The sequence below is a fragment of the Thalassophryne amazonica genome, chromosome 5, assembly GCF_902500255.1.
Source record: "Thalassophryne amazonica chromosome 5, fThaAma1.1, whole genome shotgun sequence".
NCBI classification, from domain to species: Eukaryota; Metazoa; Chordata; class Actinopteri; order Batrachoidiformes; family Batrachoididae; genus Thalassophryne; species Thalassophryne amazonica.
The window spans coordinates 38,123,627-38,140,555 of NC_047107.1; the positions used below are offsets into that span (position 1 = coordinate 38,123,627).

The 16,929-nt window shown below is 42.9% G+C and overlaps 1 protein-coding gene across 2 annotated transcripts in view; it reads left to right on the plus strand.

Moving 5' to 3' along the window:
* lzts1 (leucine zipper, putative tumor suppressor 1) overlaps positions 1–16,929 on the plus strand; it is a 67,661-nt gene that overhangs the window by 27,400 nt on the left and 23,332 nt on the right. Inside the window, exon 1 of one of the 2 annotated variants that reach the window (XM_034170021.1) lies at positions 11,350–11,574. The exons of the other annotated variant lie outside the window; for it this stretch is intronic. The gene's annotated coding sequence lies outside the window, so the exon portion shown is untranslated. Of the gene's footprint in view, positions 1–11,349; positions 11,575–16,929 lie in introns of those variants that run through there. 2 annotated transcript variants of the gene reach the window in all.

Consider the following 16,929-nt stretch of genomic DNA (forward strand, 5'->3'; position numbering starts at 1 on the left):
TCTGTGTGTAGAGTGTGGACTCACATAATGGTTCCTTCTTTCACAGACTCGGTTGTTGCGGCCACCTGGGGGGTGTCGGCGGGGTCCTTGGGTCCGAAACAGCTTCTGGCTCCGGACCGTTAGCGCTGCTGGGAGCGCACCACGCCAGACCGCACCTTTTTATTATATTTCACTGTTATGTATTAAATTCAGTTAGCCTTTGTACCGTGCTCTGCTTATTTCATACTGGGTCCTTCAAACGCTGGTCGGTTCTCCGAGCTGCGTCCGACACATAACAGCACCTATCTTTAGGCAGTTTTACCCATTCCACTTTGCAGCACCTTTCAAGCTCCATCAGGTTGGATGGGGAGCATCGGTGTACAGCAATTTTCAGATCTCTCCAGAGATGTTCAATCGGATTCAGGTCTGGGCTCTGGCTGGGCCACTCAAGGACATTCACAGAGTTGTCCTGAAGACACTCCTTTGATATCTCGGTTGTGTGCTTAGGGTCATTGTCCTGCTGATAGATGAACCGTCGCCCCAGTCTGAAGTCAAGAGCGCTCTGGTGCTGGTTTTCATCCAGGGTGTCTCTGTACATTGCTGCATTCATCTTTCCCTCAATCCTGACTCTCCCAGTTCCTGCCACTGAAAAACATCCCCACAGCATGATGCTGCCACCACCATGCTTCACTGTAAGGATGGTGCCTGGTTTCCTCCAAACATAATGCCTGGTATTCACACCAAAGAGTTCAATCTTTATCTCTTCATACCAGAGAATTTTGTTTTTCATGGTCTGAGAGTACTTTAGGTATCTTTTGGCAAACTCCAGGTGGGCTGCCATGTGCCTTTTACTAAGGAGTGGCTTCTGTCTGGCCAATCTACCATACAGGCCTGATAGTGGATTGCTGCAGAGATGGTTGTCCTCCTGGAAGGTTCTTCTATCTCCAAAGAGGAATGCTGGATCTCTGACAGAATGATTATCAGGTTCTTGGTCACCTCCCTAACTAAGGCCTTCTCCCCCAATCACTCAGTCTAGACGTGTGACCAGCTCTAGGAAGAGTCCTGGTGGATCCAAACCTCTTCCATTTACGGATGATAGAGGCCACTGTGCTCATTGGAACTTTCAAAGCAGCAGAAATGTTTCTGTATCCTCCCCCAGATTTGTGCCTTGAAACAATCCTGTCTCAGAGGTCTACAGACAATTCCTTTGACTTCATGCTTGGTTTGTGCTCTGACATGCACTGTCAGACCTTATATGTAGACAGGTGTGTCTTTCCAAATCATGTCCAATCAACTGACTTTACCTCAGGTGGACTGCAGCAGAAGCTGATTAGACAATTAGCATAACTTGACAGCTCAATAACACAAGGTGTGAGGGACACCAAATCCACTGTCATTACTTCATGAAAGTCACCAAAACCAAATTACCTCAGGAAGTGTGCTGAAGAGCGTGAGACCTCACCCAATCCTCCTTCACAGACTGTGGCGTCAAACCTGGAGCGGTCTCTGCGTCCGTAATGGTGAGATTGTTCTCCCGACGCCGATCTCACACGTCTGCTCACAAGGTCGAGTCTCTGGCAATCACACACTGTGCATTCAAGGTTTAAGTGCAGCAATCTCTGATCAAGACAGAATACACCACAGCTGTGAGCCCTGATGACCTGCACGTGAAAACAAGCCTCAGGTGTTCAGGGTGAGGTCCTAATACTCAGCCACTCAGTCCTGAATGCATACCACCTGGTGGGAGAAACAGAAAACAAAAACCAAGCCAGCCAAACACCCCAGCACATAACATTTCCTCCATTTTGGAATAAGGCCGTAACATAACAAAAGGAGGGGAAAGTGAATACTGCACTGTATGTTGTTTAAAGTTTGTCATTTCATGTGGTTTGTTTATTTTGTGGCATATAAACTGGTGATAATCTCATCATTAAAGCAGCGGGGTTGACAGCAGAGGATCCTCGACTGAAATCCCCATCAGACCAGAAAATCATGAAGGGTCCTTGGGCAAGGTCCTTAATCCCCCAAATCACTCCTCTTGTGCAGTTGAGCACCTTAAATGGCAACACATAGACATCAGTGTGGGTGAATGTGAGGCATCTTGAGCACCTGCTTCAGATGGAGAAATGCAGTCCAGTTACTGCAAACTGAATCAATTTGTTTTAGAATGTTTTCTACTTTAGGAAGTCAGGATTCTGTCATGTATAGCATTGCTAGCTAATATGACAATGGCCACTATTTTGGGTGGTGTTGACAACCTACACTTCTTGTTCGTATGTTAAAGAAATATAATACTATGTACACCTGACAGATACAAATTTATTGTAAAACTGCGAGTAAACCATCATTTTTGTCACAGTAATACTGTCATTGCTATAAATACTACAAAACATGGAGGTAAAACTGTAGGATTTCATCTCCGGCATCTCACAATGACAGTGTTACTGTGACAAATATAATGGTTTACTCACAGTTTTGCTATAAACACTCCAAAACATGGAGGTAAAACTGTAGGATTTCACCTCCGGCATCTCACAATGACAGTGTTACTGTGACAAATATGATGGTTTACTCACAGTTTTACGATAAATGGATATTTAATGCTGCATGCACAAGAGCTGAAACTGTAGCTGCCTGTTGTCATGGGTCATGTTTGTGGTGTTAGAGTCTGCCCTCTGGGTTCCTGTGATTATCTCATGCATGGTTTCGTGGGTCTGTAGTGATAGCTGTCACTTCACTGTCATAGTAATATTCTCCTGTGTGTCAGATTTTCTCTCTATTCTTGAGCAATTCTCTCTTGTGTTAAGATTATCTTCAGTGTTTTTACTCACACATCTTATGCTGCATTTACACATTGGTATTCGTAACACATCGTTCCTTTTTCCCGTCATTTGTGGCACATTTGTAGGAGTTCAAGTGCCTCAGGGTTTTGTTCACAAGTGAGGGGACAATGAAGCGTGAGATTGGCCAGAGAATCGGTGCAGCAGGGGCGGTATTGCATGCGCTTTACTGTTGTGATGAAAAGGGAGCTGAGCCAAAGGGCGAAGCTCTCGGTCTACTGGTCAAGCTTTGTTCCTACTCTCACCTGTGGTCATTAGGGTTGGGAAAGAATTACATCGCGGGTACAAGCAGCCGAAATGGGCTTCCTTAGGAGGGTGGCTGGTGTCTCCCTTATGCCGCGTTCACACCGGGCGCGACGCAAGCAACAGCAGCAACAGGTTGCCATGTAATCCCTATGGAACGACGCGTTTTGGCGCCAAGTCACGCAGCGCAATGCGATGGATGCGAATGAAGCGAAGCGAGTGAAGCGATTTTGAGCGATTGGCGTGTTTGTGGCGCGATATTGTGTTGCATCACGTCACGTTGCCCTCCTCCCCAAGTTGAAAAACTGAATTTTTTCGTCTTGTTGTGCCGCGATGACCAATCAGGGACTGAATATGTAGTGATGTGGAGATGTCTGGAGTTTGACTGAAGATGTGAACATGTCCTGTCTCTGGTAGCAGCCTGTGAGCAGGACTTATGTCTCTTTTGTCCTTTATTTCAAAATTATGACAGAGTTTTTGGAGCGAGCAGCAGCCCCACAGCAGGGGGAGTGAAGTTCCTCTCTCTTTTTATTTTACGTGCGCGCGCGAGCGAATCGTCCGTGGAGATTATTTTACTTATTAACTACACAGATGTATAATAAAACAAATGGTGACTGGTTTCTAAAGACAATTATGACAGAGTTTTTGGAGTGAGCAGCAGCCCTGCAGGAGGGGGAGCGGAGTTTCTTTCTTTTTTCTTTTACGTGCGCGCGAGTGAATCGTCCATGAAGATTATTTTACTTATTAACTACACAGATGTATAATAAAACAAATGGTGATTGGTTTCTAAACATAATTATGACAGAGGTTTATGGGGAAGAGCAAGCTGCAGCCCCGTAGTAAGCAGCGGAGTTTCTTTTTTTTTATTGTTTACATGTGCGCACGTGAACAGGACAGGAGGTCCTCAAACTGGGTTCCACAGAGGCGGAAGGACCGCTGAAAGCGGCCATCATCCAGACGCAGCTCCTGCAGCAAATAATGATACACCCCAAATTGGAAACGTCTCATGACGTTTGTCAGCTTTCCACAACAACTCGCTCCGTGTGATCAAGGTCCGTCATGTTGACTTGACTGACAACCGGAGCCGGTGAGCGGAATGGAAGCTCCTCCTGTTTGATGACGCACCAGGGTGAATTTTCGCAGCACACTGACACACTGGGCGATGGTGGCGCGTCCGTCACCACGCGACCCGGTGTGAACGCAGCATAGGGTGAAAAGCTTGGTCATCCGCGGAGAGCTCGGAGTAGAGCAGCTGCTCCGTCATGTTGAAAGGAACCAGCTGAGGTGGTTCAGGCATCTGGTAAGGATGTCCCCTGAGCACCTCCCTCGGGAGGTGTTCCGGTTGGGAGGAGACCCCGGGGAAGACCCAGGACTAGGTGGAGAGATGATACCTCTACATTGGCCTGGGAATGCCTCAACATCCACTAGTCAGAGGTGGTTAATTTGACCTGGGAAAGAGAAGTCTGGGGTCCCCTGCTGGAGCTGTTAAGCAGATAAGCAGTTGAAGATGAATGAATGAGTTGTGGCACATTTGTGACATTCATAACGTCATTTAATGCATCTTAATTGGGTTCTTAACAGCGCGTGTCGGTTTGTGATATTTCTGGAATATGTTTGTGGTTGCCAAAAAAGTCTTCCAGGAATGTCACGAATCATCCTTCGATTTGTGGAGTTCGCAACTGAGTGTGTCGATTCATGGTAATCAGTGGTGATTCATAATAGACCGTGACAGCATTCGTAGTGTATTTTTTGGAGCACATACTGTCACGCGTCACTCTGAATTGACACGAAAAGCTGTTAAGACCTGACTTGAATTGTCATGAACGTCACACTTCACTGTGTGTCACTACAAATCACTGGTTTCTCTCACGTGCGCGCTCACGATTGATATAAACCCTGCACCACATTTCTTCCGTTTGTTTTCTGTTTTGTTTGTGGGTTCATGTTGTGGAGCAATCTGGGGCGATATGAACTGTTCAGCAGCTGATGATAGAATGACTGTGGGGTTTGTGTGTGTAGCTATATATATATATATATATATATATATATATATATATATATATATATATATATATATACCAAATTCGCCCAATTCGCAACAATCATGACAGATTTGTGACAGAACATGATGACTCACAATGGCATGCAACAACGTGGGACAATATTTGTGACTCCGCGTAATGATTCGTGATGATTCGCCAGGGATTCGTGCCATTAATCGTAACGTGTGATAACAGTCCGTGATGGCGTGTGACGCCTCTGCCCTGAATCATCAAATTAAATTCAAATTTGTGATCCTCAGTCATGAATTTACATTCGTGCCATTCGTGACTTGTCACTGTTTTTTCCAGTTTCATGCGTTTCTACACTCACAGGGTTAACTGTTTGCTGGCCTTTCTAACGTCTCACAGCTCGTAACCTCCTCACCAGAATGTCTAGCCACGCTTGCTCTTTTGGGTCATTTTCTTGTGTTTGCCTCTGTGTTATTGACTCACGCCACCATTCCACCTTTCCTGAGCCTTGCTTGTTGTTTCCGGGTATGATAGCCTGGTATGATTGATCTCTGTGCATTGACCTTCTGCTTGTACTTTTGGATAACTGTTCTGTTGCTCCCCCTAAAGAGACTGTTGCCTGTTGGACTGATCTCCCGTGTTCCTGACCTCTTCCTATGTAAGCAACTAATCTTATCATCTGCCAGTCTGAAGGCTGTTGCTGTGATTGAACTGTGGATTCTAAATGCCTTGGTACAACCTGATGGAACAGTAGAAAAAAATTGTGACTCTGCATTGGGGGCCTCTAAGTCATTCCACCAGTAAAATATAGAAAACAATCAAACAAAAATTCCAATCTTCAGAAATACATAAAACAGTGGTAGTAAATACAGTAAATGGAAATGATGTCAATTACACACAGAAATTATCAGATGAGCCTTTAAATTTTACAATTAAACTTCTGATATTATATGATGCCATTTGTCTTATAAATTCACAAAGTTGTTGGATAAATTACAATGTAAAGAAGTAAATTACAAAAAAAAGCAGAACTGGTCCAAAGTACGTTGGTTAGGATTGGAGTTTTGTTGTGCAAGATGACATTTAAAGTCTCTTGGATGAACAAGGTCATGCTCTGGCTTTGAAGAAGGAGAAGGAGTGGGAAATATTAGCTTTTTACCATTTAAAGGTAGTGACACACTGAGGAGAGTCAGTTAACTAGCACAGATGGCAATTAACATTGAGTTTGTGGCCATCCAGCGCCCGTCGCTAGAGGTGGGCAGATTGATCCTAATATCGATAATATTGATACCAACGCTGGTATTGATATTGAACGATCTTCGTGTAAAAAGATCGATACTCAAGCTTTTTTTCTCTCCCGCACGCACTGACTGCTGCGCAGGCAGATTCATCAAAGTCTACTCTCTGTCTGTAAGAGCAGTGCTGCGCTGTGTCACACAACACGGAGCAGCGCACCCTCCCCCCTCTAGTCTTTTGCTGTTGCGCCATCACGTGGCTCAGCGGCACCAGCCAATTTTGTTGTGGTGTGTTAATTTTGTTGTATTGTGGTTTGTCAGCCCTCTACCTCAGGAGATTTTGTTTTAAGTTGTGTTGAGTGATTTTTTTTTTTTTTAAACAAAAATGTTGATTGTGATAATAAAGTATTTTGTTGTCACGTAACAATGTTTGGTGAAATTCTATCCTAGGTCTTTTGGATCCTTTGGATCTATGAAGTTTAAATATGAAAAAGTATCGGTATCAATATCGGCAATACTGGGCCTGTATTTACTTGGTATCGGATCAATACCAAAATTCCCGGTATCGCCCACCTCTACCCGTCGCCTGAAAATTTTGAATACATAAACATTGGAAAGACTACAACAGCTGGCCATCTAGCAAATACATTCTGCAGATGCATAAACCCTCAGTGCCAATAGGTGGTACTAGTCCATATACGTCATTAAAAAACGGAAACTGGAAGCCATGAGGATCTAAATTATATACAAAGCAGTGTTTTCTCACTATTTCTACAGCACTTACGCTCATCAATAACTAATTTGGCTGTAACTGGCAGCTTTTGAGACATCTGTCAGTGACCACATATGATGTGTACACTCAACGTCGTTGTTTGCTTGATTTTGTCACTTCGGTTTCTCTGATTCACAAAAAAATCTAAACAGCCAATCAGAGTGTCCTCTCTCATCCACAGGCATCAATAATGAAAAAGCCGCTAACAGACATCTACGAGTGCAGATATACCGAATGTAAGGAGCATAGCTCGGTGTGTCTCCTCCTTAACGAAACAAGTACAGAAATCGATTGCATCTTTAAGATTTGTTGTTACAAAATTCACTCTTTGTTTTTAATACACTTGAAGCCTATATTGGCGATATGTAGCAGTGTATATATGACCCCTTTAAATACTGTGTGTGCTAAAGACTGCACATATTAACAATGAACAATATGTTGTCTAAGACTGACCCAAAAACAGACAATGAACTAGATAGATTACACATGCATCTGTTGAAAATTAACATACAGACAGTGAGAATTAAAGTGATTCCATCTGGCGTAGTAACGTAAAGCTGTGGTGAGAACAGAGGAGACTTTCACGGTCATTGTGAAACAGGTACAGTATAAATCCTGGACCTTTGTAGTACACCGCTGCTTGTGCTAATGGATTGGTTATGCTCTATGAGTGTGTGTGTTTGTGTGTAACGGGTGGGGTGAGGGGGTAGGTATTGTCAGCTGGACTTGTGTGGGGCAGGGCTTTGTGTCAGGCAGGTCAGCTGGGGCTCGTAAGCGACGACGACACCCCGCACAACATGTACACCCACTCTTTTGTGTACGACTCTAAAAAAAGGAAAGGTCCAACCAGATATCAGATTAAAGGCATGTATGCATGGATCTGTATTCGCTCACCAACTCCCTCCTCACCAAACGTCTTAAATCAAACTGTCCACTCAGAAGCCACAAGGTTTGTAGGGCTTATTAAGTTTTTTAATGATGGTGCAAGAAAAAAACAATTACAACTCAGGCTAATATTTGCATCAAATGGAAAAGAAATGTGTCTTTATCAAATGACTGGTCACATTAAAGTGAGGCAGCAGACAAAAAGGCTGGAATGTGGGATGGAACTATTGGAGAAACAAAGGCAAAAGTGTGTAATGCTGTTTATAAGGTGTTGAATTTTGTACTTTTGCACCAAGGTCACCAGGGACCTTTAAAAACAATAAAAGATATACACACACAGAGGCCACTTAGCTATTATAATATAGATTGCAACAATGGAGACAGTCAACTCATGCAAATGTTGGGAAGTTTTCATGCAAACATTAGCCCGTTCGGATCACATTAGCATTGCGAACAGGCTAATGTTAGCACCTATGTAGTTAAGTTGTATATGTATGTTTTGTTGGTCACAATGGAAGTGCTAAGCTCATGCTAATGCAGCTAACGCCAAGCCAATTATACAACATTATACAAATAATGAATGTTTAGGAGTTCAATGGTACAAATATTTCAAGAGGTGAAAGCTGGAACATACCATTCAATGAGGTGAAGCTGAGTTGAATGGTATGTTCCAGCTTTCACCAAATTAAATATTCGTTCCACTGAAAGAATGTAAAAACATTCATTATTTGTTTTATATAATGGCTAAAACAGATCCTTGTCATTTGATATTTTATTAATTTATAAACAACAGAAAAGGGTCTTACATTTTGGTGTAGACTTTGTGTAGTTCCTCACGGCCAAAAATCACATCAGTGCATCATGTGAACAGGTCTTCATGCATCCAGAGGGCTTACAGCGGAGTGGATTTTGTGTGTGTGTGTGTAGCAGCGTCAGTTAGCTCAATAAATTATTGTTAGCTCAAACAAATGCATGTGTGGGCGCGCACGTACTCGTGCATGCATGTACTCACGTACGTGCGTGTGCATGTGAGAGTGCAATGGTACCAAACGTATGGAAACAAATTTGCACTCCAAATGGAACCAAGCCGCACTCTAAATGCAATGCAACACAAATGGGATGAAGTAATCCATGTCATGTGACATACAAAGCACCAATCAAATCACAAGGATCCACTCAGCCGTCTAAATTTTTTCACGACGGAACGGAATGGCCGCGGTCGGGCAGGAACTTAAAGGCGATCGGAGTTTAAGATCTCCTTATTTCACATTCATGATAGTCGCCCAATGTTGGATATTGATTTTCATTCTCGAAAATTGGCATATTTTACCATTTACTATTTTCAGGGGTGGACTGATCGAAGGTTTTGCAGACATGACACTGACAGAGAAGAACAGGATAAATACACGTGCCGATGTGGACTTCTGTATTTTGTTTTTATTCTGTCTTGAATTTGCAGATTTTATTTATAATCCCCGCCCAACGCAGAAAATCACCAAGACTGCAAAAATTATTTCCATGGTGCCCGAAATTATTTCCACCGCATGGCGAAAAGCGTCGGTGGACATAATTTTCACCACAAGTGGAAATAATTTTGGGTACGGCTATGCCATGTTTTTGAGCTGCTTTTAACGTCCGAGAATCCCTCCGCCAGTAGGTGATTTTCTGCTCCAATTCAAACGACTTTATGGCACCCAAAATGGCATTTAAAGATGAAAAATTAGCACCAACACTCATTGTCGAGGGCGCCACAACACGCCGCCATGTTGAAATAGCTTCTGTGATAGTGCCGTCTGAACTAGCCAATCAGCGAAGAGATCCGGTCAAATAGCGCTAGGTGCGTGTTTGCTGTATCCAGCAAAATATCCACTTCATTTTCTTTATGTTTTTTTTTTTTTCCTATTTTTGAGTCTGTGTGTACCAAATTAATTTATAATTCATTCATTCAGACATGAGGACAACATACAAACTTTACACAGGAAGGACCAGGTCAGATTTGAAGCTAGGACCTTGTTACTGAATGACAACAGTGCTAACCACAAGCTAGCACCTTAGTGCCTTCGTGGTGCTGCCCTTCTGCTGAAAGAATATTAATAAATTTACATGACACTATAATCATTCAGAACATGAAAATCCTTTATGTTTTTGAGTCACATTTTACATTGTGTTGACATTGCGATGTCTCCAATATGGCCGACGTCTAGGTTTGCCCGTTCAGAATTCAAACAGTGTATTGTGCGACACTGAGGATTTTCCCACATTAAAACCTTATCTATATGCAACTGTAATGCAGTGCTAACCCTTGAAAAAGATGATGGAAGATGTTGCTACATAATTTCACAAGTCAGTGTAGAATTTGTAGACACTTCATGTCAGAAATGTTCTTTTCAGATAATGTGATGCAATATGATGTCATCTTTAGTGTAAGTCTGACACGCATGTTAAACTGCTTTTCCTCTGAGATCTGCTGATTTAATTTGTTTTAGTTCAGTATCGTGAACTTGACGTTGCTAATTCTTTGTTTTCTATTACCAGTGAAATCAGTGGTGGTGTGGCTGCAAATATTCAGTAACACTGCAGAAGATAACGTACACTTCTGCGCAAAATGGAGTGAAAGATTTACTCTTGTTTTGTCCGTAGCTGAGCTTGGGGACCATATCTTTTCTTTTGCTGTTGTTAGTTCATTCAGAACCCGGCACACTGTATATTTTCCTGTCTTGATGTGTGATTGTATTTCATCCACGGGGTATTTTGTCAGCAATGTGCAGTCTAAGGGATGCTGAATGTTCTGCTGCCTCGGAGAGACTTGTTCAGGATTGAGAGCGGTGTGGAAAGAAGCGAGAGTGATTCTCCGTGCGCATCAAATGGCATAAAGGCATGACGGTGGTAAATCACTCTAAAACTGAAGCTCTCCAGCTCTCTCATTGTGAGGACTAGTCATTTATTTAACACTCAAATATGTTCCTAGGTTGTTTGAAGAGAATACATCAGCCTGCACACAAGAGTCCATACACTTCAACAGACAAAGAGGGAAAAGAGAGAGGGGCAAGCGCCTTCTTTTTTTCTTGTTTTAGATGAAGTGTTGTTTGTTCTGGGTGGGTGCAGGGCACCGAGCGGGACGGGTGGATGGTGGGATGCAGGGAGGGATTGATGGGAGGAGGGAGGGCAGGAGGATGAATGGTTATTACACAGTTAGTCGATGCAAAAAATGGGGAGGAGGTGGGTGATAGTGGGCCGAAATGGGGGGGGGGGGGGGCACATGGGTGTAAAAGATCTTTTGTGAAGGCTGGGAGTTAATCACTTGAGCGGCACACGCCGGTTCTATGGGAGCACATGTTGTACACTGCCAACCCCCCCAACAGGGTGAGTGGGGGGGTGTACACAGAGTTGAATTTACATGTCAGTTATAATGCAAAGCTGAGTGGAAAAAGCACTGCTGACAGCAGAGAGGAGTTAGCAGACCCTCCTCTCTGAGCTGATAGTGGGACGTTTGCGTTTGCTGCTGGTTCGTTCAAGGCCACACTCTGCCGGATTGGTTTCTCTGCAATCGGATAGAGATGACTCTGCAGGGGCCCTTACTGGAGGTGGATGCTTAGTTTAACCTGGCAGTAAGTAAAATCTATTGTTTCATCGCCTGAGTTGTGTGTCAGCCGGGTTTAGACTCGACATAACGGTGAAAGAGAGGCCGTTGTCGTGCCAGAGGCTGGTTTTCTTCAGTGGCACAAAGAACGACTTTCTCTTGCACTGCACAAACAGTTTTATGTTTAAGTCTATTTATAGTAGTTACGTTAGCCATGAATTTTGTGTTTTTGCTTGCATGAATGTCAGTTAAGAGCTACAAAACAGGGGAAGCAAACAAATGTAAAGTATGTTTCTTAAAATATATCAACAGAATTAGTAGGTATTGCTAGCTTGATAGACTCCTTTCAGTTTTCAGAAAAAGGATATTTAAACTTGCAAAATATCGAGTAATACTTTTTTCTTTGACAACGTTGTTGTGTGTTACATTTTGAGAGAAGATTACTGAAAATGGATGGAGCCAGGAGATAATTAACAACTGTGATAAAACATATATGATAGTGGCAGATGGTCCCTCCACAGATTCAGAGTCTGCTTGAAGTTTCTTCCTGTTGAAAGCCCCTTGTGCTTGCTGAGGGAATGTTAAGTCTTTGTAAATGTTATAACACAGAGTGCAATCTATACAGACGCTGTATGCAAAGTGTGTTGAGATAACATATTTTTGTCACTAGGTGGTATATAATAGACTTGTCTGGAAGCTGGCCCTGCATCACAAAGCAGCCTGTTGTGAGCAGTACCACCATTAAGGCCACCTGACATGAGCATGCCTTTGTCTCACGCACTAGCACGACCTGTGTCTTGCTGGAGAGTAAACTTATCTATGATGGGTACAGACAGGACGCAAGAGAGCCGCCGGTGCGTGCTATTGCGCACAGAGAATTTTGAAATGTTCAAAAAAAAAAATCTTTCACACAAAAATGTCATGCTACGTGGCACGATCTAATCACCAACACAATGTGCAGCTCGTCAAGTGAAGCAAAGAAGAAGTGAACAGAGCAAGCGGTGACGTCAGCGGATCGCACAAGTTAAATCTGTGTTAAACATACTTTAACAGCAGCACACAAGAAGGAAAGAACACACAACTGTTTTACCAAGCCATGACAATGTAAACATGACAAATAATTACCTTTTTAGACAGCTCAAAATGCCTTCTGCAGCTTGTTAGGTGTGCGCGTGCGCGCAAACGGCTGACGTTGGAGCAGTCCTCTGTGATTCAGGAAGTGATTACAGCCATTTTCAATGGCCAATTTGCAGAGAAAACCAACACAATCCAACACAAAATAATTTTATATACACAGCGTCCAACGTAGAGCGCGTGGCAGCCGGTAGAACAAAGAACGGTGTCCAGCTGGGATCACAGCTCATCACATCATCACACGTATCATCACAATGACATGCATGCTAGTGCATGAATCAAAGACATGCTCATGTCAGGGGGCCTTTACTCTAACCCTAATCTTATCAGGTGGACTGAAAGGCATAGGAGGTGCAGGAGGTGAAAATATCTCCGGAGTGTGCAGGGGGCCTGAAAAAAAGCACCTTGGTGGCTACTACATTGTAAAAATAAAAATAAAAAAGCCGCGATTAGCACTTAAGCCTTTCACTGCATAATTTACTTTGAAATTTTTATCCACTGGATAAAATTTATTTTATATATCAGAATACTGTAGAACTTATAATATTTGCAAATTCTGCTTATTTGTGGGGAGGTGATGGTCTAGTGGTTAAGTGTTGGGCTTGAGACCAGATGATCCTCTGTTCAAATCCCAGCCTAGCTGGAAAATCACTAAGCACCCTTGGACAAGGTCCTTAATCCCCTAGTTGCTCCCGGTGTGTAGCGAGTGCCTTGTATGGCAGCACCCTCCCATTGGGGTGAATGTGAGGCATTATTGTAAAGCGCTTTGAGCGTCTGATGCAGATGGAAAAGCGCTATATAAATGCACTCTGTTTACCATTTAAGCGATAATTTGACTCAGATTTCTGAAAAGAAAAATAGCGCATTTCAATGTCCTAAAAATGAATAAATTCGTGCCCAGCAGTAAAAAAGGTTAAGGGCAATCACCAGCAACACTTCTTTAAGCCTCACAGGGTTGAATATAGGATTGTGGATCTCTCTATCAGCGACAGCACCTGGTGGGAATAACGACATGATACAGCAACGCAGTATCCACCAATGCTGCTGGTGCTTTATTTTATTTATTTTTTCAGGCCTCCTGCACACTCCTGTGATATTTTCACCTCCTGCGCCTCCTACACCTTCAGTCCCGCCCCTTTGAGACTTTTTTGTTAGAAGGTGTTTCTTTGCTGCTTCCACTGTTCTCGCATCTCTCTTGTAAAAGGGAACAAAAGGACTTTTTCTACATTATGAACAGTTAAAGTCTGATAATACAGGGAGAAAAAAATGTGGCATTTGCAATGAATGTATCAAGTGGTAGGTTTTGTTCTGCAATCGATCAAACAATGCAAGATCACAAATGTGCAATGAAGGAGGAAATTATCACCTTAACAAGGAGATACTGTGAAGTCGGAAATGTGCATGTGTTCCATACGACCAGCTACCAGGCTAAGCATAAACATTCCAGATGGTCAGTGACAACATATTCAAATTTTAATGAGCAACGTTTAAGAAAACTTGGTGCAATGTCTGAGTCCACCTTGTGATCCAACTCATTAAATTGTGTGTTGGACCTGTGCATGGGGATGAGCCAAACAATTAAAGAAAGAAAATTAATATTGCACGTCTTGCATTTTGCATATTGCTGGCAATATGTAGTCTAGATATACATTGCTACTGTGTATATCAAGTTTTAGGTTATAAATGAAACACAAACAATAAGGAGTCCAATGTGGCGTGTGATGTTTTTCATCATTAACAGACTTCATTCAATTTGCAATGAGTAGAAGCTCATAGGAAAAAAAAATTATTGCACTACTCAGCCATTTCTCACCTGAAGCCTCGTTTTTCTTTCTGCCTGCTCCTCTGTCTTCCTGTCATTCCCCACTCATTCTCCTCATCATGCAACATCTACTCTGTATGTCTAATTTCTCTTCTCATTGTTTTGCAGTTGATTCAAAGTGACAGCCTTGATCTGTGTTTCATTCAGCATTTTCCTCTTCTAGACATGCCCATCAAACACCTCTGCAAAATGACACTGACAGCAATATGCAACTTCACCATTATATGCCCAATAATGAGCCACATAGCCGCTAGGCAAGTGCAACATGATACTAATATGTGGTTCATCACAGGCTATGCCCAACGCTTTGTAGCTGGGGTCATTATAAAATGCGTATTGACGTTTGAGGACCAGCTGGTTTGGGGAGCACACTGGCCTGGTCACCCATACAGAGACCTTCACTGTTTAGCAAGTAGTGAGTGCACTTTTGCCCTGTGGCTTAGCGACCAGAATGAGCAACATCTGGGGTCTGGGTGCATTTAAAATGTAGGAGATCAAGAATGTCAACAGAACAAATCTGTCAACCCTTTGTCCTAATCTGAAGATGATACTTGAATCAGTTAAACAAACATAAATGAAAACTATAAACTTTATATTTTTTTTGTTCTGCAAGAGAAAAGTTGATTTGAAATAAAGGCAACCAGTTAATAAATTAATATTTTTTCATTCTTTTATTAGAAACTGAATAACTCATTGCATGTCTTTGAATGGTGGAGGGTAATATACCAGCAACAGGTGATTAAAATAAAATGTAGTGTGGTCTTCCTGTTTTCAGTCAGAGGAGGCAAATATTGTGCTGTGTACCTTAGAAAGTTTGGTTTTAGACATCAATGTCATCAATGTTTGATCGACAGGCTAAGATGTAAAGAGAAATAATGTTGACAGGAGCTCCAGTTAGACTAAACAATGTGCCCAGCATAGTCCTAGCCTGTTATAGTTAAATATAGGCTATGTTTATATAAATATAGGCTATATTTTTATTTAACCTTTATTTAACCAAGTTAGTCCCATTGAGATTGAGATCTCTTTTGCAAGGGAGCCCTGGACAATTATAAAATTTCAAATTCAACTAACCTGCATGTCTTTAAAAAGTGGGAGGAAACCGGAGCACCCAGAGGAAACCCACGCAAACGCGGGGAGAATATGCAAACCCACATAGAAAGTCCACAGGTGGGAATGAAACCCATGACCTTCTTGCTGTGAGTCAACAGTGCTAAATAGTGTAATAGCTACGCCAGGCAACTAGTTCAGTGGGATAAGGCGCATGGTCTACAAATACGTGGACCCAGGTTTGATTTCTGGTCATGCTACATGTCTTTGTCCTTGGAGACTATACGTCATCAGCATTGTCTCAGTCCACCCAGCTGTAAATGGGTACTGGCCTTGGCTGTGTAAGTAACCTGCATCAAACTACAGTGAGGAAAATAAGTATTTGAACACCCTGCGATTTTGCAAGTTCTGTTGTGTGGGCCGCCAGAAGAGGAGGTACTGCTGGCCCACCACCAGAGGGCGCCCTGCCTGAAGTGTGGGCTTCAGGCACGAGAGGGCGCTGACGCCACAGACACAGCCGGGAGTGACAGCTGTCACTCATTAATTCCGGACAGCTGTCACTCATTCTTCATCATCTCACTTCATAAAACCCAGACGTCATCTCCACCTCATCGCCGAGATATCGTACTTCTATGGAGGTAATATTCTCTGCCAGCATTCAGTGATTTCCAGAGCTATTGTGTTGCAGCTGTCAACCAGAGGACCGGCGTGGGTCACGACTGTTTCGTCCTTCGTCTCGTCAGATAAGTGGTTAAACAGACGCTGCACGAGTGTGTGTTAGAGGTGGAGGTGGCATTCCCACCGTTGTTGTTACGGGGTGTACACACACCTACACTTGACTGTCTTTGTTCTTCGCCAGCAGTACCAGATCCGACAGTCGGGGACGGTGATCATCTGGCAATTCGGGACTTGGCGGCTCCAGTATTCACCAGGTTCGGTGGCGGCGGAAATCGTGTGGTTCCGGCTCTTCTATCCTCGAGCCTGCCCACACGTCACCTTTGTGGATTGACTGTCATCAGATTTTGAGATTGTTTGTATATTCATTGTGCACCTTCACAACATTAAATTGTTACTTTTTGTCTCATCTATTGACCGTTCATTTGCGCCCCCTGTTGTGGGTCCGTGTCACTACACTTTCACAACAAGTTCTCCCACTTAGAAATCATGGAGGGGTCTGAAATTTTCATCTTAGGTGCATGTCCACTGTGAGAGACAAAAAAAATCTGGAAATCACAATGTATGATTTTTTAATAATTTATTTGTATGTTACTGCTGCAAATAAGTATTTGAACACCTGCCAACCAGCAAGAATTCTGGCTCACATAGACCTGTTAATTTTTCTTTAAGAAGCCCTCTTATTCTGCACTCTTTACCTGT